Raw genomic sequence first — 19927 nt, 5'->3', positions numbered from 1 at the left:
CGAACCGCCGACCATACAATCGGCAAGTCCTAGGCACTGAGGTTTTACCCACAGCGCCACCCGCGTCCCTTAAATATTCTTAGACTTCCATAATTATAAAGAGATGATCTAGAAGTAACACTGCCTCTTCAGTCATAGACAATACCTTGGTAAAGTAGTACAGTTGGCTCAGATGGGCATATGTGAGAAAGAACCTCCCTTGCCAATTTAAGGATTGGCTGAGTGAGCCCATTAGCTCAAAACTATCCATGCAACCTAAAAAAAAAAAAAATCCAATTTGCTTCCAATTTTGACAATTTCTGATTTCTAAAATTAAGTGGAGTGGAAGCGTGCTGGGCCCATAACCCTGTTGTTGGGATACTGCCGGGGAGTCGGGGGCATCAGGCAGGCCCCCAGCTAGCTCCGGACGATCACCGGTCTCCCGTGGAACAGCATCAGTCAGTCAGCGACACGAGCCTCAGATACGTTTAGAGACCCGTGCACGCTCTGTCAGCAGAGTGTGTAAAACACCTCACAGCAGAAGAGGCGGACAGAGAGATGTGCAAGCAAAATGTACAGCATTTTATTCAGCATAGCTCAGGAGCAAAGGAAAACATGTCTGCTTGCCTTCGTGTCCAGCAAAACAGCAGCAGCAAAAAAGCTATATACAAAACGGAAGTTCCCAGTGAGAGCTGGAAGTAAACAGGCATGTGACACACAACAGCCTGTTCGTTTTAAGGTGGAACGGGACTATATCCTAACAGTTTTATGCCCTAATGAGTCATGATTGAAGCACCAGACTAAAAATAATGTTTTTTATATATTTCACACATGCATCTTGACTGTCTTGTAGCCAGACAGTAAGCACTGGGTTAACACAAATCAAAATAAACATACATGGCTGGCGAGGAGCAGTTGCTTATATGTGTCACAAGTTATGTTCAGAATCACATCCTTTGAAGCAGAAGAGGGGAGATTAATTTTCAAGTAAATGTTTTAGAAAAAAGTTAACTATATAGTTTATGGGTCCATATCTAGGCTGAAGTAGTGTTTATCAAAGCTCACAAATAGGGCTGTAGAATATAAATATGTGGTTAATGGATGTTCTTCTAGCCATGCTCATTTACTGGACAATTCTTCCTAGCTAGATTGGTTTATTGGGCTATGATGCTTCAAGAATAGGGTTTTGCCAGGGTTTTTTGTCTGAAATCTAGGAAAACTCTTCAGTTTGCTACCTAATTTTCCTTGTGTACTGAAAACTCTGGCATGATATGTTATCCTTCATGGCTGGATCTGCTTGGTTCCCTTTTATTACGGTTCTTCGTTTATGCCTCTAAGTATAGAAGTAATTAGTCTTGTGTCTTTAAGAGGATGAACCACAGAGAACATTCAAGCAACTTTAAGCTTAATCCTTATAAGACATACAAGTGTTAGAGTTCATCTTTAAAGCAGAATTTTTTTCTTGTCTCTCTGCTTAGCATACTGAAAGGCCACCAGTATGTTGGTCTGCATTTAGTATGATCGCCTTCTTAATGTTTCAGTGAAACAAACTTTTTACCTCTTTTTAAATGTTATTTGCTATGTTTAAACCACTGGAAGAAAAAATAAATGGGACCATAACCTAGTCATACAATTTCATGTCATGGTTGCCATTCAAATGGTATAATTCTAAATTCAGCATGAATTAACTCAGCTTTCGTTGTTGTCTTTTGTGAACCAGTGTTAGTAGATCACAAGGCTGTTGAGATTATCACTATACAGTGGTACCTCGGGTTACAAGCACCTCGGGTTACAGACTCCTCTAACCCGGAAGTAGTACTTCGGGTTAAGAACTTTACTCAGGATGAGAACAGAAATTGTGCGCCGGCGGCAGCGGGAGACCCCATTAGCTAAAGTGGTACCTCAGGTTAAGAGCCCAACCCATATTGGTAAGGAATAGTGCTGAGCTGAATATGTTACCAGGCTTTCATAGGCCCCATTTTTTCCGGGGGTGGGTGGGATTTATTTGTGGAAGGGCAGGATCAATTTTCAGAGTCATGGGCTTACTATGATTCGTGGCAGTGGCTGCCCCCCCCCCCCCCGTTCTTTTTTAAAAGTGGTGTTGTGGCTGATGGCCCTGTTATCGGTGGTCTGGCCCATCATTATGTTCCACCGCAATATCTTTTTTGGAATAATGCCACATAATGCTGTAGCATCATTCTAGAGACGCATCACTGGAGCAATAATAATAATAATAATAATAATAATGCCATGTAGGGTGAACATGGCTGGTTGTTGATAGCAGAGCCATCACTACTTGCGGTTGACAACCAAACTGTGCTTTAAAAAGAAGAGGAAAAGAAGCCCCAGCCATCGCCACGTGTCCCAGTAGGGGTCCCACCCACAAATTGGAGATTTTCTTCTTGCCTGTGCTGCTTTTCTCTCTTCCTTTTGCCACTATGCCTGATATATTAGGGTTGTGATACAGTGGTGCCCTGCAAGACGAATGCCTCGCAAGACGGAAAACCCGCTAGACGAAAGGGTTTTCCGTTTTGGAGGCGCTTCGCAAAACGAATTTCCCTATGGGCTTGCTTCGCAAGACGAAATGTCTTGCGAGTTCCTGCGAGGTTCCCCCCCCCCTTTTCCTAAGCCCTAAGCCGCTTATCAGCTGATCTGCTAAAAGCCGCTAAACCGCTAATAGCGCTAATCCGCTAAGCTGTCAATGGGCTTGCTTCGCAAGACGAAAAAACCGCTAGACGAAGAGCCTCACGGAACGGATTAATTTCGTCTTGCGAGGCACCACTGTATATGCAAGAGGAGAAAGAACACATAGCTTGCCATTCAGTACTTACAGTGAGTTTTGCATTTATATATTAATATTTGTTAGTCACTTTCCTCACAAAAGTGACCCAAAGTGACTTTATGGATTTATAGTGTACTTTTAGAGTATTCAGATCATTTCACAGGCATTATCTCAGTAATCCCTGCAACAGGCCGGTCAACATGATCCCACATATTTGTGGGCAGCAAAGGCTGAGAGAATAGTGACTTGCCTAAAACCAGAGGTGGGATTTGAATGGGGAACTTCCCAACTAAGACTCCTCCTGTTCAATATACACTAGCTCTTGACTGTTTTTATTGTGAGGCCATGTGAGCCATATGCACCCTGCTGTAACTTTTCTTACAGAAGCTTTTCCTTTGTGATGGTAATAAACATGTGCATGGCACAATTTATGCATGTTGTAAGTTATAAAAAGCGTAGTAATCCTGGAAGCCTGGTTTTAATTTCTTTTCTTTGATTTTCTTTCACTGGAGAAAGTTTCCAAATGATGTGGTGTGAAGCATCTGACCATGATCTACTTCCTTTTAAAATATCCTCAAGTTGTAAATTTTCCTTTTGTCACTGATATTTTAGAGGAGCCACAGGATTGACTTGATAGCTTAATGTTTCTTTGATTCCTGTTCCTCCATGCTGCAATACATTTGAGAATTGAAACTATCTGTGTACAATTCTAACCACTCACTCAAAGCCTTATTTGGCTTTTAGCTATATGTGACTAGTTCATTCTTCAGTACATCAGGCAGATTTGGTGATGAGTACTGTTGCCACAGCTCCGGAAGGGCCAAATTAGATGGGATGGTTGCAGTTTTATACTTTTGAATGCAGAACTTCCCAGTTATGTAGAAAGAAGGGATGGGGATCTGATTTTAACAGCAAATGAGGTGTGTGGGAGTAAGAACCCCTGCCTCCTGCTTCTCTTCTCCTTAACAAAGTCCTGAAGTGAAAAGCATGCTCAGCTGGTTGAAAAGCACTTGCAGAAGAGCTGGAGAGAGAGAAAAATAGCAGGCGTGCTCAGGGTTCAGCAGACCTCACCATGCACCCCTTCTGCTGCTAATTTTAACTTCCACCTCTCTCTTTTCTATGGGGTCAGGGCACTTGCATGTTTCAACACAGCAAGCTACCACCACTGTGCATGCTTTGACCAAAAGGGAGGAAACGCCCTACATTTGGAAAGGAATAATTCATTGACTGCATGCTGAAACAACTAGGATGGTTTATCAAGAGTTGAGCAATTTGGATCTATCCATGTGAAGCCATCTGAGTCATTCCAAATGACCTCTGTATTGGTCAGAATTAGTAACTGGACTTTTTCTTTGGGGAAATAAAAGGCACTATATATATATCAAACTCTTTTACTATGTGATTATTTCTTAAATAGCACATTCCTCTGTGTGAAATGAGGTAGTATTATTCCTATTTGAGGAAGTAGAGTTTAAATAAATTTAGCAACTGAGAAAGATCACACAGTTAGGTGTTGGAATCCTGTAATATTTGATTATGCCTATATCCAAAGCTGCATTTTTGTAACAGTTAACAGTAAATATCTTATGACTCCCCCCTGCCCTGCTCCTGTAGTGCCATTTTATGGCAATGTTCCCTTTGGAGGCAAGTAGCAGCTTCTGTATGTGGGATTTCTGGTGGGAAAACAGAATGGGGAAGGCAGTTAATCATCTTTCCACCTGACATATTCAAGAACCAGATGAACCCTTCCTTCCTGCACAGATATTTAAAAAGAAGAAAACAGCGAAAGAGGTGCTGTGTTTTATATCTTACCTTGTTTGGCTCTTCTGATGGGCTTTTGAAGTCAAGTTTCCCCCCAACAGAGCATGCTGTGAAGCTAATCCATTTTTCTTTCATCCCCTCCAGATAATACACTGGTAATGATTGATTAATGAGTTAGTACTCTGCTTATATTTAAAGTTGGATGCATTTTTGTATCTTTGGTACATTGGAGATTCATTTATTATATTTCCCTCTGTTGAACATCAGAGAGTGAAACGGAAGCACCCTTGGGCAGAGATTATTCTGAGAGAGAGGTGCTTCCTGCATCCCTGGCATCTCTTCATCAGCAGTTGAGATCTGCTGCCAGTGGGTACCACATTCAGATTGTATTCAGCTTGTTGGAAGGGTTGACTAGCAGCAGTTTTCCGCATTTGTTGGCATCCTGTGTAATGTCCTTTAATGCGTCAGGACAGAACAAGAAAAATGAAAACTGGTGAAAAGGGAACTGAAGGTTCAACGAGTGGTAGATTTCTCAGACCAGCTGTAGTTCTGCGCAAAGCTGGTGAAGTTACCATGTTTCTTGGGTTTCTTTCATCATTTGAAGAAGATGAAACCCTTCAGAGTAGATGCACATTAGACAACCAGTAAATATTAAGCTTCTTGTAGAAGGATTTGCTCAAAGAAATGCATCTGGGAATGGCAAATATGTTTCCTTCTCACCATGTTTGCTTGGCAATCAGCAAATACTTGGTGGGTTCTTTTGTGAAATATTAGACAGAAGGCGGCAATGTCCTCATGCTGCCTAGCAACTTGCCACCAAATCAGGACAGGATGATGGTGAGAAATGGGCATTGGATTAAAAAGTTTTACACATAGTAGTCTTTTTTTCCTGGGCAGCTTAATTCTACTTCTCACAAATACTACAAGCTTTTTTTGTGTTCTGAATATGGCTGGATTACAGATGAGGAACCTGGGGCCCAACAACATCTGGAGAGCTATAGTTCCCCATCCCTGAGTTAGTTGCTTGCATGGTTTTCTATACAAACAGAAGAGGTAACCTATGGATTTGTTGTCTATGCATTTTGCAAATACTGCAGTAATTGAAGAGTCACTACAATCTGTGTATAAATTTGGGGTTGTTTGCAATGTGGTTGCATCCATAAACCATGGTTTAGCATGATGTGAATGAGCTACAGTGAGCTTTGGATTTATGCACCCTTGTATTTCCTCCTGTGTGCTTAGGAAGGGAACTTAAGAGGGGTGTGTGTGTGTGTGTGTGTGTGTGTGTGTGTGTTCTTGTTTAAACTCAGTTTGACCTTGTGCCTGGTTCATGGTTCATCGTGGTTCATTGTTATCTATAGTCCCTTTCACATAATGCAACTTCATACCATGGGTTATGAAACTGGCTTGATTGAACTAACCATAGTTAGTAATCCCCAGTTTGAGCAAAATGGCAAGCTGGCTTTAAAGGAAACTGGAAGTAACTGCTACTGAAGCCATTCTCCTGGCTGTGCAGGGGGAGGATGCGGGCCGGAGTCGTGTGCAAGCTCAAGGCTCATTGTGGCTCATTTACGTAGTGGTAAGCAGTGCTTTAGGGCTTCATATGCGTGCAGCCTTTATGTCCAAGTCTGCAGCTGTCATTTCCATAGAAACATAGTCTCTTATGTGCACATTTATCTTAATGAAGAGGTAACCTTTGAAGCATAAATATATCCCTTGTTGAATTACAGTATACTGCTCAAACACACTTATATTTATGAAATGCCCCATTACTAGAGTTATTGTACTATGTTAGCATTTTCCCAAATATATACTAACATATATCTACAGGTCTGGGACTGTATTTAATACAGGAGGGTGGCATATTGACTTATTGTAATTATTCAAATGAATTCCATGTACCTGCTATTGTGGATTTTGTTTAACACAATATACCTCCCATCTGGGATTAATGTATTCTGATAGAGCTTAGGTTGACTTTGGAAAATCCTTGGTGACCTGTGAAATTATTCTTCCCTGCCCACCTGCCATTTTGAGAGCCTTTGTACTTGCAGGCTTCAGCACTGGTAGAGACAGATTTGCAATAACGAATCTATGAGGATTTTTTCTCCTCTTGTATGTTTCTCTCTGGAGGTAGAAAGCACTGTCTGGGAATGTGCTGTCTACATTTGCCTTTGATTTGCCTCCCTTTGGATTAGAAGGAAGAACAGCTCTGTTGTTGCTTTGTGCTTGGTGGAAGTTCACCTAAGTATATTCATTATAGCACAGTTTGTGAACTCTTGATATCACTTTCCCCCCAGAGGCTGATGGAATATGTGTGACACAATAACAATCTGTGTTCAGATTATGGGGATCAAGGTGGTGGGTTCTTGGTTGAATTGGCTCTGCCCTGTAGCCTTTGTCCACAGCAGCTTAGGAAGCTGTCATAAAATGTAAGGCGACCAAGCCCCCTCTACCCCCTGCTCCAATAAGTTGAGTCTATACCAGCCCAATTGGGGCGAACGATGCATAGAACCTGGTTGCTAAGAATGTAAAGAAGGATTGTAGGGGAAGCATTTTAGGCTTTGACTCTGGATACAGCAGAAATGACAGGTGTTGTTGTTTAGTCGTTTAGTTGTGTCCGACTCTTTGTAACCCCATGGACCAGAGCATGCCAGGCACTCATGACTTCTACTGCCTCCCACAGTTTGGTCAAACTCATGTTGGTAGCTTCGAGAACACTGTCCAACCATCTCGTCCTCTGTCGTCCCCTTCTCCTTGTGCCCTTAATCTTTCCCAACATCAGGGTCTTTTCCAGGGAGTCTTCTCTTCTCATGAGGTGGCCAAAGTATTGGAGCCTCAGCTTCAGGATCTGTCCTTCCAGTGAGCACTCAGGGCTGATTTCCTTCAGAATGGATAGGTTTGATTTTCTTGCAGTCCATGGGACTCTCAAGAGTCTCCTCCAGCACCAGAATTCAAAAGCATCAATTCTTTGGCTATCAGCCTTCCTTATGGTCCAGCTCTCACTTCCATACATCACTACTGGGAAATCCATAGCTTTAACTATACGGACCTTTGTCGGCAAGGCAGTGTCTCTACCTTTTGAGATGCTGTCTAGGTTTATCATCGCTTTTCTCCCAAGAATCAGGCTTCTTTTATTTTCGTGACTGCTGTCACCATCTGCAGTGATCATGGAGCCCATGGCAAATAGAAAGCTTCATTACGAGTCTGATGGAACACTGACATCTGGGGGCCTGCTCTGTGGTAGTAATGGTGGGGGAAATATCTTACTTGGCTGCTACCATTGCATTTGCAGTGTGTATCATCACCCTTTAATTATTCCAGATGGCGAGGGGCTTGTGGTGTCCTGACTCTTATGGGGGTGAGGAGGTGCTCTTTGTATGCATGCTGTCACCAGTTTGCAAAACACTGGGCAGATGAAATTGCTCACATCTGTTCTGATTCAGTCTTCAGGTTGATAGTGGAGTCTGTAAGTGTTTTAAAGTCATAGTTTGTCCTGGATCTGTGGGTATGTTCCTGCTTGTTCAGCCTGCAAATGTTAACAAGACAACTCAGAAGTTTGAGGCTGACTTGGTTGCTGCACCCAGGCTTAAAACAGTTTTAGGAGCTCCTATATAGGCCACTTTTTTGCATGTTGCTGAGGGCCATCGTGTTCAAATGGGCTTTTTCTTTAATATTTGTCTATCGTGTATGATGGCTCTGTTTTTTGTTTTTGCTTTTTAAGTTTTTTTATTGCTGCTTTTTATTGTTTTTAAAATGTAACTTTTGTATGCCATTGTAGGTCCTCTTTCAGAAAGAGTCCCAGGAAATGTAGGAAAATAGAACTGAATAATAGAACTGAATAATTGAAATCTTCAATGGCTCCCAGGTTTTGGAAAAACTAGAACAAATCAGGAATAAAGACTGAGGCTGCAGTCCTGTACAGAATTACCTTGGATTAAGCCACATTCCGTTCATTTGGACTCCTGAGGAGTGCTATACAGAATCGCACTGTAAATGCCAATGTGATACAATAAAGTATTTATTCTCCATATAGATTACAGTGGTGCCCCGCAAGACGAACGCCTCGCAAGATGGAAAACCCGCTAGACGAAAGGGTTTTCCGTTTTGGAGGCGCTTCGCAAAACGAATTTCCCTATGGGCTTGCTTCGCAAGACGAAAATGTCTTGCGAGTTCCTGCGGGGTTTTTCCCTTTTCCCCCCCCTTTTCCTAAGCCCTAAGCCGCTTATCAGCTGATCCGCTGATAAGCCGCTTATCAGCTGATCCGCTAAAAGCCGCTAAACCGCTAATAGCGCTAATCCGCTAAGCTGTCAATTGGCTTGCTTCGCAAGACGAAAAAAACGCTATACGAAGAGCCTCACGGAACGGATTAATTTCGTCTTGCGAGGCACCACTGTATTCTCTCCTTTGTAGTTTGTAAGGAGGAAGCTAGTGGTGATGGAACCTACCTGTAGAAATGAAGTGTTCTCACAGTGCTCTGGATGGCTGGTTAAGTACAACAGTCATGCTGTTGCTCAGACTTCATTCAGGTTTACTTTCTTTATACAAACAACTTTGGAATCTTCTATGGAAGAACATAGTAGCAGAGGCAAGAGTTTATCTAGTCTGGTATCCTGTTTCCAGTAGTAGTAAGCCAGATACTTTTGGAAACTTAATGCAAGCAGAATGTAAAGACATCCTTCTCCCATTACTCTCTCATTTATAGAATCATAGAATTCATTTCTAAGTGTCCCTAAAGGGTCTCCTGAAAGAAAGCAAATGTGGATCTATAAATTAACCATGTTTATTAAATTTGTGTCAGTTAGTTGAAATGTCAGACTGCCAGACACCGATTTGCACAATACAACTTTGCAATAACACTAGGTTCTCTACTCTGCCCAAGAGATCCTCAACTTGAGATACAACAGTGATGCACACCAAACATTTAAAGAATCCTGGGAATTGTTGTTTGTTATGGGTGCTAGGAACTATAGATCTGTGAGGGAAAAGGTACAGTTCTCAGGCTTCTTTGAGGAAGGGGGGAAATGTGCTTTAAATGTATGGTAAATACACAGAGCCTCCTTTAAACACACATGCACAAATACCAAACCCTGCTTGATCAGGCCAAAGGTTCTTCTAGCTCAAGAGCCTGTCCCCTAAACCGGTGCCCATAACCATTTCCCCAAGGTCACAGTCCTTCTTATCTACAAGCAAAGTATTGGGAACTTTTCTTTGATGAGCCCAAGAAACTACGGTAATCACATTCCCCCTTTGTTAAGATTTACATTATATATGGTGTGGAAAACAATCTAGAACCTGCTGAAATCTTCTATACAACTCTAAAAGGCATAGAAACCCTGTCCTGTGTTGCATCTCATTACCCCTTTTGTTGTTGATGTGATTTTTTTTCTTAAAAAAAACAACAACCAGATTTTAGGGTTTTAATTCTGGGTATTGAAATTTTAGTATATGGGTAATCTTTATTCAGAATAACTGGCATTGATCTGAAGGTAACAGCAAGGAGATTGGGAAATGAGGGACTTTATATGTAGTTGTCATGAACTGAGAAAGTTTGCCAATCTCTTTGATCTGTCATGGCTTTTGCTGCTGCCAATAGCCTGCCTGGAAGAAAGGTCATTAAAAGGCCCTTCCTTTATTCTCCCACTAAGTTTTCTGTAGTGACTCTGCTGAAAACTGAGTCATAATCTTGTGAGTTTGTGGAGAGTCCCCTCTGTCCTGGGTGTGAACACTCAGCATTTGTTCCGAATGCTTAAGAACTGCATGCTTTCATCCATTTATTTTGATTTCATGATTTCTTGGGTATGCTAGTGATGTAGACATTTGTTGTCTGGTGCGAGGCTGCTTTGTGCAAGTGATCACACGTTAACCTGGTATGGTAAGTGGCTTTTAGAAGTCCGCTGATCCCTGCCCCCCAAAGGAAGACTGAACCATGTCTTATAATAGCAGTGGAAAACACTTGCTTAAGGTTTGTTGCCAAGGGTACGGAGGGAAGCTAATGTTCACTGTTGCTGTGGAGCAGTCAGAAGAACACTTCTCTGCTGCTCTCAAAATGAGTTGTCAGGTGCCTCTGAGTGGATATGTTCACTCTTGAGTCCAAGTGGCAGATCCGTTGCTTGGGGTAAGCCACTCGGTGTGAACAGGGTGTCCTTGACTGAAGAATGCGGACTTAAATTCCTAGCTCTCATTAGATGCCACCTTTTAAAATATGTATTTAATTTTTCTCCTCATCATTGCTTTTATCTTTGAAATATTATTTATTTCATTTGTATACTGTTAATATAACCGAGTTTCCTGGGGTGCCTTGATTTCATAAGTTTAATTCTGAACCAGATGTGGGAACCTGTGGCCCATTCCAGAGGTAACGCTTTTCAGATTAAAAGATAGATAACATGGGTAATAAGGTGTCTAAACTTCACATTTACATTTCATGGTGTAAGCTACTTATGCTTTTAACTGGAGTATTAGGAAATGTGACACTTTTTTAAGAGAGCAGGCAGTACTTGCTCGTGGACCTATTTTTAGTTCTCTCAAGTGGGAACATAACTGCATAGTCTTCAACACGCCAAACATCCATAAAGCAATATATTGGCCCATGTTGTAATGGCCAACTATCTCTTCATACAATATCTAGTCTATCGAAATATCAAAAAATCCAGATTGTTATTGTTGCTGTTTGCTGGCACCTTTTTAAAAAGCTTTAAATCCAAAATATTAAAGCTGCTTGCAAGATAGAAAAGTGCTTTTTCAGATAGATAAATGCATATTTACAAAAGATGACTTCCAATGTTGGGCCAGTCATCAAATGAGTTAGATTCAAAAACTAGATATACAAGAGAAAGTTCTCAAACCCCCAAATGAACGACTTGTTGTTTTTTACCTTTTTCCAGATATCAGTTAGCTTGTGCTTGCTTTTTAGAATCTGGTTGTTTGAAATACGTACGGACTAAATGTCAGAATTAGAACTACCTAACTAGCTGCTTTCAAAGAGATTTGAAAATTTGCTGTAAATTTGTGGTTAATAGCTTGAAGTTAAATTTGAAATGAGGAGACAACAGCTGCACACAGTAGTTGCAGTAAATGACTTCAATAGCTTTTTGCCTGCATCTGTGCTAATACAGCCTGGCCAGTCTAGGTCTGCTCTGTGGCCTTTCGTCAAGTGTTACTGTTCCCACCCTCCTTATTTGGAGTTTTTAGGAAAGCAGCTTTGGTCTGTGGATGTCAAAGCATAATGTGAATTGTGTGCACGTCTGTATGGGGGCTTTCAGGCTGTTAAGCTCTTTTGTCTGAGACCAAAAGTCCTTGTGCTTTTCAGTGTCTTTATCAGGAGAGAATAGTGGCAAGCAGAAGGGATGCTCTTGCAAGTGATTTGGGAACAAATGCAAGAAGTCTTTATATACAACAATTGGCTAGAATGTGCTTGTAATCTAAATGCTGTCTTGGAGGTCTGGAGACAGTCTAGACACTGCGGGAATTTTGTTAGCTGAAAGGCTACTTTTTAGTGGAGTTGTGGCCTCCAAAATAAGCACATTATTCACATTATTAGCTACGAAGTGGCTTTTCCAGTTTGTTAAGATGAGTAAATTTAGAGTACAACCAACACACGGAGGAAATGTTTAATTGTAGTTGCCGTGAAAGTTTAGAGTTTAGTCAGGATGATGGACTCAAGGGCATCCTGATCAAATTTGCAGATGACACCAAACTGGGAGGGGTGGCTAACACCCCAGAGGACAGGATCACACTTCAAAACGACCTTGACAGATTAGAGAACTGGGCCAGAACAAACAAGATGAATTTTAACAGGGAGAAATGTAAAGTATTGCACTTGGGCAAAAAAAATGAGAGGCACAAATACAAGATGGGTGACACCTGGCTTGAGAGCAGTACATGTGAAAAGGATCTAGGAGTCTTGGTTGGCCACAAACTTGACATGAGCCAACAGTGTGACGCGGCAGCTAAAAAAGCCAATGCAATTCTGGGCTGCATCAATAGGAGTATAGCATCTAGATCAAGGGAAGTAATAGTGCCACTGTATTCTGCTCTGGTCAGACCTCACCTGGAGTACTGTGTCCAGTTCTGGGCACCACAGTTCAAGAAGGAGACTGACAAACTGGAATGTGTCCAGAGGAGGGCAATCAAAATGGTCAAAGGCCTGGAAACGATGCCTTATGAGGAACGGCTAAGGGAGCTGGGCATGTTTAGCCTGGAGAAGAGGAGGTTAAGGGGTGATATGATAGCCATGTTCAAATATATAAAAGGATGTCACATAGAGGAGGGAGAAAGGTTGTTTTCTGCTGCTCCAGAGAAGCGGACACGGAGCAATGGCTCCAAACTACAAGAAAGAAGATTCCACCTAAACATTAGGAAGAACTTCCTGACAGTAAGAGCTGTTTGACAGTGGAATTTGCTGCCAAGGAGTGTGGTGGAGTCTCCTTCTTTGGAGGTCTTTAAGCAGAGGCTTGACAACCATATGTCAGGAGTGCTCTGATGGTGTTTCCTGCTTGGCAGGGGGTTGGACTCGATGGCCCTTGTGGTCTCTTCCAACTCTATGATTCTATGATTCTATGATTCAGTATATTGCCCTGGTGGTTTGAGGAATTCTTTCTCACACCTGCTATGACTGAAGATTGTCCCTCTCCTGATATTGTCAATGAATAAATGGATGTTAAATGTGCTTCACAATTTGGTATATTGAAATACAAAGCAGAAAACATAAATTCTAATTCTCAAGATTCCTACCTGTTAATTGCTTTTACATACCCGCAAACATTTCTCCAATGAAAATAGGAACGTCCTATTCCATAATAATAATTTTACTATTACATCCTGCCCATCCGACTGGGTTGCCCCAGCCACTCTGGGTGGCTTCCAACATATATAAAAATATAATAAAACATTAAACATTTAAAAATTCCCTAAACAGAGCTGCGTTCAGATGGCTCGGCGGTTGGATAACTTCATGTTGTTGTTGTTGTTGTTTAGTCGTGTCCGACTCTTTGTGACCCCCTGGACCAGAGCACGCCAGGCACTCCTGTCTTCCACTGCCTCCCACAGTTTGGTCAGACTCATGTTTGTAGCTTCGAGAACACTGTCCAACCATCTCGTCCTCTGTCGTCCCCTTCTCCTTGTGCCCTCAATCTTTCCCAACATCAGGGTCTTTTCCAGGGAGTCTTCTCTTCTCATGAGGTGGCCAAAGTATTGGAGCCTCAGCTTCAGGATCTGTCCTTCCAGTGAGCACTCAGGGCTGATTTCCTTCAGAATGGAGAGGTTTGATCTTCTTGCAGTCCATGGGACTCTCAAGAGTCTCCTCCAGCACCATAATTCAAAAGCATCAATTCTTCGGCGATCGGCCTTCTTTATGGTCCAGCTCTCACCTCCATACATCACTACTGGGAAAACCATAGCTTTAACTATACGGATCTTTGTTGGTAAGGTGATGTCTCTGCTTTTTAAGATGCTGTCTAGGTTTGCCATCGCCTTTCTCCCAAGGAGCAGGCGTCTTTTAATTTCGTGACTGCTGTTACCAACTGCAGTGGTCATGGAGCCCAAGAAAGTAAAATCTGTCACTGCTTCCATTTCTTCCCCTTCTATTTGCCAGGAGGCGATGGGACCAGTGGCCATGATCTTCTTTTTTTTGATGTTGAGCTTCAGACCATATTTTGCGCTCTCCTCTTTCACCCTCATTAAAAGGTTCTTTAATTCCTCTTCACTTTCTGCCATCAAGGTTGTGTCATCTGCATATCTGAGGTTGTTGATATTTCTTCCGGCGATCTTAATTCCGGCTAGGGATTCATCCAGCCCAGCCTTTCGCATGATGAATTCTGCATATAAGTTTTAAATAACCAGGGAGACAATATACAGCCTTGCCGTACTCCTTTCCCACTTTTGAACCAATCAGTTGTTCCATATCCAGTTCTAACTGTAGCTTCTTGTCCCACATAGAGATTTATCAGGAGACAGATGAGGTGATCAGACACTCCCATTTCTTTAAGAACTTGCCATAGTTTGCAGTGGTCGACACAGTCAAAGGCTTTTGCATAGTCAATGAAGCAGAAGTAAATGTCTTTCTGGAACTCTCTAGCTTTCTCCATAATCCAGCGCATGTTTGCAATTTGGTCTCTGGTTCCTCTGCCCCTTCGAAATCCAGCTTGCACTTCTGGGAGTTCTCGGTCCACATACTGCTTAAGCCTGCCTTGTAGAATTTTAAGCATAACCTTGCTAGCGTGTGAAATGAGTGCAATTGTGCGGTACTTGGAGCATTCTTTGGCACTGCCCTTCTTTGGGATTGGGATGTAGACTGATCTTCTCCAATCTTCTGGCCACTGCTGAGTTTTCCAAACTTGCTGGCATATTGAGTGTAGCACCTTAACAGCATCATCTTTTAAAATTTTAAATAGTTCAGCTGGAATACCATCACTTCCACTGGCCTTGTTATTAGCAGTGCTTTCTAAGGCCCATTTGACTTCACTCTCCAGGATGTCTGGCTCAAGGTCAGCAACCACACTACCTGGGGTATACGAGACATCCATTTCTTTCTGGTATAGTTCCTCTGTGTATTCTTGCCACCTCTTCTTAATGTTTTCTGCTTCTGTTAGGTCCTTTCCACTTTTGTCTTTTATTATGGAAATCTTTGTACGAAATGTTCCTTTCATATCTCCAATTTTCTTGAGCAGATCTCTGGTTTTTCCCATTCTATTGTTTTCCTCTATTTCTTTGCATTGCTCGATTAGAAAGGCCTTTTTGTCTCTCCATGCTATTTTTTGGAAATCTTCATTCAATTTCCTGTATCTTTCACTATCTCCCTCGCATTTTGCTTGCCTTCTCTCCCCCGCTATTTGTATTTTTTAAAAAAAATAATATTTATTAACATTTCCAATAAGAACATACAAGTACAAACAGCAAGAATAAAAACAAAACAAACAAAAAAAACAACAAGTATAATTTCAAACCTTAATTTTCTCAACCTATTTTCCCCGACTTCCTCATACCTCCCCGTTTTGTATTCTAATTTCATTATCCAATCAGCAAATCCATTCCCTTGTTTCCCAAAAGTTTTTTACTAATTCCATTCCTTTTCTTAATCAAGGTCTCTGAAAACCACATTATTTTTAAACCCCTGTCAATCTAACATTCACTAATCTTATAGTATTTATTAAGGTAGTCTTTAAATTTCTTCCAATCTTCTTCCACTGTCTCCTTCTCCTGGTCCCGGATTCTGCCCGTCATCTCTGCCAGTCCCATATAGTCTGTCATTTTCATCTGCCATTCTTCCAGAGTGGGTAGATCTGGTGTCTTCCAATACTTGGCAATAAGGATTCTTGCTTCTCCCCCGCTATTTGTAAGGCATCATTGGACAGCCACTTTGCTTTCTTGCATTTCCTTTTCATTGGGATGGTTTTCGTTGCTGCCTCCTGTATAATGTTACGAGCCTCCATCCATAGTTCTTCAGGCACTCTGTCCACCAAATCTAAATCCTTAAACCTGTTCCTCACTTCCCCTGTGTATTCATAAGGGATTTGACTTAGATGGTATCTTAACGGCCCAGTGGTTTTTCCTACTTTCTTCAGTTTAAGCTTGAATTTTGCTATAAGAAGCTGATGATCTGAGCCACAGTGAGCTCCAGGTCTTGTTTTTGCTGACTGTATAGAGCTTCTCCATCTTTGGCTGCAGAGAATATTTCGATGCTGCCCATCTGGTGATGTCCATGTGTAGAGTCGTCTCTTGTGTTGTTGGAAAAGAGTGTTTGTGATAACCGGCTTGTTCTCTTGGCAGAACTCTATTAGCCTTTGCCCTGCTTCGTTTTGAACTCCAAGGCCAAACTTGCCAGTTGTTCCTTTTATCTCTTGACTCCCTACTTTAGCATTCCAATCCCCTATAATGAGAAGAACATCCTTCTTTGGTGTCATTTCTATAAGGTGTTGTAAGTCTTTATAGAATTGGTCAATTTCAGTTTCTTCAGCACCAGTGGTTGGTGCATAAACTTGGATTACTGTGATGTTAAAAGGTCTGCCTTGGATTCGTATCGAGATCATTCTATCATTTTTGAGATTGCATCCCAGTACAGCTTTTGCCACTCTTTTGTTGACTGTGAGGGCCACTCCATTTCTTTTACGGGATTCTTGCCCACAGTAGTAGATGTGATGGTCATCCAAACTGAATTCGCCCATTCCCGTCCATTTTAGTTCACTGATGCCCAGGATGTCAATATTCTTGCCATCTCATTTTTGACCACATCCAACTTACCAAGGTTTATGGTTCTTATATTCCAGGTTCATATGCAATATTTTTATTTACAGCATTGGACTTTCCTTTCGCTTCCAGGCATATCCGCAACTGAGCGTCCTTTCAGCTTTGGCTGAGCCGCTTCATCAGCTCTGAATCTACTTGTACTTGTCCTCCGCTCTTCCTCAGTAGCATGTTGGACGCCTTCCGACCTGAGGGGCTCATCTTCCAGCGTCATAACTTTTATATGCCTGTTGTCTTTGTCCATGGAGTTTTCTTGGCAGGGATACTGGAGTGGCTTGCCGGTTCCTCCTCCAGGTGGATCACGTTTGGTCAAAACTCTCCACTATGACCTGTCCATCTTGGGTGGCCCTGCACGGCATAGCTCATAGCTTCTCTGAGTTATTCAAGCCCCTTTGCCACGGCAAGGCAGTGATCCATGAAGGGGGGGTAACTCCATACACTCCAACATCTCTCTGATGAAAATAGGGATGTCCTAAGGAAAGATGGGACATTCCAGGATCAGATCAAAAACTGGGTCAGCTTCTATAAATCTGGGACTATACCTGGAAAACAGAGGCACTTGGACGGTCTGCTTTTATAACTTTTGTAGCCTTTCACAAAACGTTGGCTCTATAAATCAAAGTATTAGTCTATACTGAGCTTGTATACCATAACCAACAAAAGTAATTGGTTCTTGCAGTTTTAACAGTAGAAGCTACTACTTTTAAAAACAAATGTGTATCTAGTGCTAGTAAACCCCAAGGTGCCTGGTTGTCTGCACTCCTAAAAATGCAGTGCTGATGCCTTAGAGTCTGAAATTATTGTTTAAGCCTTTTATAAAGCAATGTTTTAAAATTTATCCTCACCCGCAGTTTGAAAGTGGCATATGCTATTTGCTAGTGAGTCCCTCTGCAGCTCCTCTCTTTTATTCAGCCAGTGGCATTTGCCTTTCTTAGTCATGCCAACAGCTGGAGGATTAATCAGGCCAAGCCTATACTTTACCATTTGCTTCTATAATACCCTGTGCAGCCTATACGTAAGAAACTGATGGCAGGTTTGGCTGCATAGAAAAAGTTTCAGGAGTGTACATTGAAAGTACGGGGGGAGCCAAGGCCTGCAAGAGAGTGAATGGCTGCTTTGGAGAGCTTGCACTCTTATCTGGGAGCAAATCCTACTGAGCTCTGTAGAACCTATGAGTAGAAATGTATAGTAATGCACAGCTAGGCTGCTGCCTAAAATTCTTTTGTTACTTCCAAGAAAAACTTCAGATTTTTAAGGTTGAGGGCAATCCATTTTCTTCTAGCCTTAGAAGGAAAGTTCTGAATAGAATCATAGAATCATAGAGTTGGAAGAGTCCACAAGGGCCATCGAGTCCAACCCCCTGCCATGCAGGAAACACCATCAGAGCACTCCTGACATATGGTTGTCAAGCCTCTGCTTAAAGACCTCCAAAGAAGGAGACTCCACCACACTCCTTGGCAGCAAATTCCACTGTCAAACAGCTCTTACTGTCAGGAAGGTCTTCCTAATGTTTAGGTGGAATCTTCTTTCTTGTAGTTTGGATCCATTGCTCCGTGTCCGCTTCTCTGGAGCAGCAGAAAACAACCTTTCTCCCTCCTCTATGTGACATCCTTTTATATATTTGAACATGGCTATCATATCACCCCTTAACCTCCTCTTCTCCAGGCTAAACATGCCCAGCTCCGTTCCTCATAAGGCATCGTTTCCAGGCCTTTGACCATTTTGGTTGCCCTCCTCTGGACACGTTCCAGTTTGTCAGTGTCCTTCTTGAACTGTGGTGCCCAGAACTGGACACAGTACTCCAGGTGAGGTCTGACCAGAGCAGAATACAGTGGCACTATTACTTCCCTTGATCTAGATGCTATACTCCTATTGATGCAGCCCAGAATTGCATTGGCTTTTTTAGCTGCCGCGTCACACTGTTGGCTCATGTCAAGTTTGTGGCCAACCAAGACTCCTAGATCCTTTTCACATGTACTGCTCTCAAGCCAGGTGTCACCCATCTTGTATTTGTGCCTCTCATTTTTTTTGCCCAAGTGCAATACTTTACATTTCTCCCTGTTAAAATTCATCTTGTTTGTTTTGGCCCAGTTCTCTAATCTGTCAAGGTCGTTTTGAAGTGTGATCCTGTCCTCTGGGGTGTTAGCCACCCCTCCCAGTTTGGTGTCATCTGCAAATTTGATCAGGATGCCCTTGAGTCCATCATCCAAGTCGTTGATAAAGATGTTGAATAAGACCGGGCCCAAGACAGAACCCTGTGGCACCCCACTAGTCACTCTTCTCCAGGATGAAGAGGAACCATTGATGAGCACCCTTTGGGTTTGGTCAGTCAGCCAGTTACAAATCCACTGAGTGGTAGCATAGTCAAGACCGCATTTTACCAGCTTCTTTAGAAGACTATCATGGGGCACCTTGTCAAATGCCTTGCTGAAATCAAGGTAGGCTACATCCACTGCGTTCCCTTCATCTACCAGGCTTGTAATTCTGTCAAAAAACGAGATCAGGTTAGTCTGACATGACTTATTTTTCAGAAATCCATGCTGACTATTGGTGATCACAGCATTCCTTTCTAGGTGCTCACAGACTGTTTGCTTAATGATCTGCTCCAGAATCTTCCCTGGTATTGATGTCAGACTGACTGGGCGGTAATTATTTGGGTCCTCTCTTTTCTCCTTTTTGAAAATAGGGACAACATTTGCCCTCCTCCAGTCTGCCAGGACTTCACCTGTTCTCCAGGAATTCTCAAAGATGACTGCCAGTGGTTCTGAGATCACATCTGCCAGTTCTTTTAATACTCTTGGATGCAGTTCATCTGGCCCTGGAGACTTGAATACATCTAAACTAGCCTAGTATTCTTGTACTATCTCCTTAGTTATTCTGGGCTGTGTTTCCTCTGCTGAATCATTTGCTCCAAATTCTTCAGGTCGGGCATTGTTTTCTTTATCAGAGAAGTCTGAGGCAAAGAAGGCATTGAGGAGCTCAGCCCTTTCTGTGTCCCCTGTTTGCATTTCACCATCTTCTCCACTGAGTGACCCCACTGTTTCTTTGTTCTTCCTTTTGCTACGAACATACCCATAAAAGCCTTTTTTGTTGCTTTTAACCTCTCTAGCAAGCCTGAGTTCATTCTGTGCTTTAGCTTTTCTGACTTTGTGTCTACACATG

The 19927-nt window shown here is 42.2% G+C and overlaps 1 protein-coding gene across 3 annotated transcripts in view; it reads left to right on the top strand.

Moving 5' to 3' along the window:
- Positions 1–19927, top strand: part of RASAL2 (RAS protein activator like 2) — a 239765-nt gene that overhangs the window by 7261 nt on the left and 212577 nt on the right. Inside the window, exon 1 of one of the 3 annotated variants that reach the window (XM_079981077.1) lies at positions 10336–10397. The exons of the other annotated variants lie outside the window; for them this stretch is intronic. The gene's annotated coding sequence lies outside the window, so the exon portion shown is untranslated. Of the gene's footprint in view, positions 1–10335; positions 10398–19927 lie in introns of those variants that run through there. 3 annotated transcript variants of the gene reach the window in all.

Source organism: Podarcis cretensis, assembly GCF_951804945.1.
Source record: "Podarcis cretensis genome assembly, chromosome: 6".
In the NCBI taxonomy this organism is placed as follows: domain Eukaryota; kingdom Metazoa; phylum Chordata; class Lepidosauria; order Squamata; family Lacertidae; genus Podarcis; species Podarcis cretensis.
Note: the sequence above shows the minus strand (reverse complement) of the source record. Positions and strands in the feature narration are given on the sequence as shown.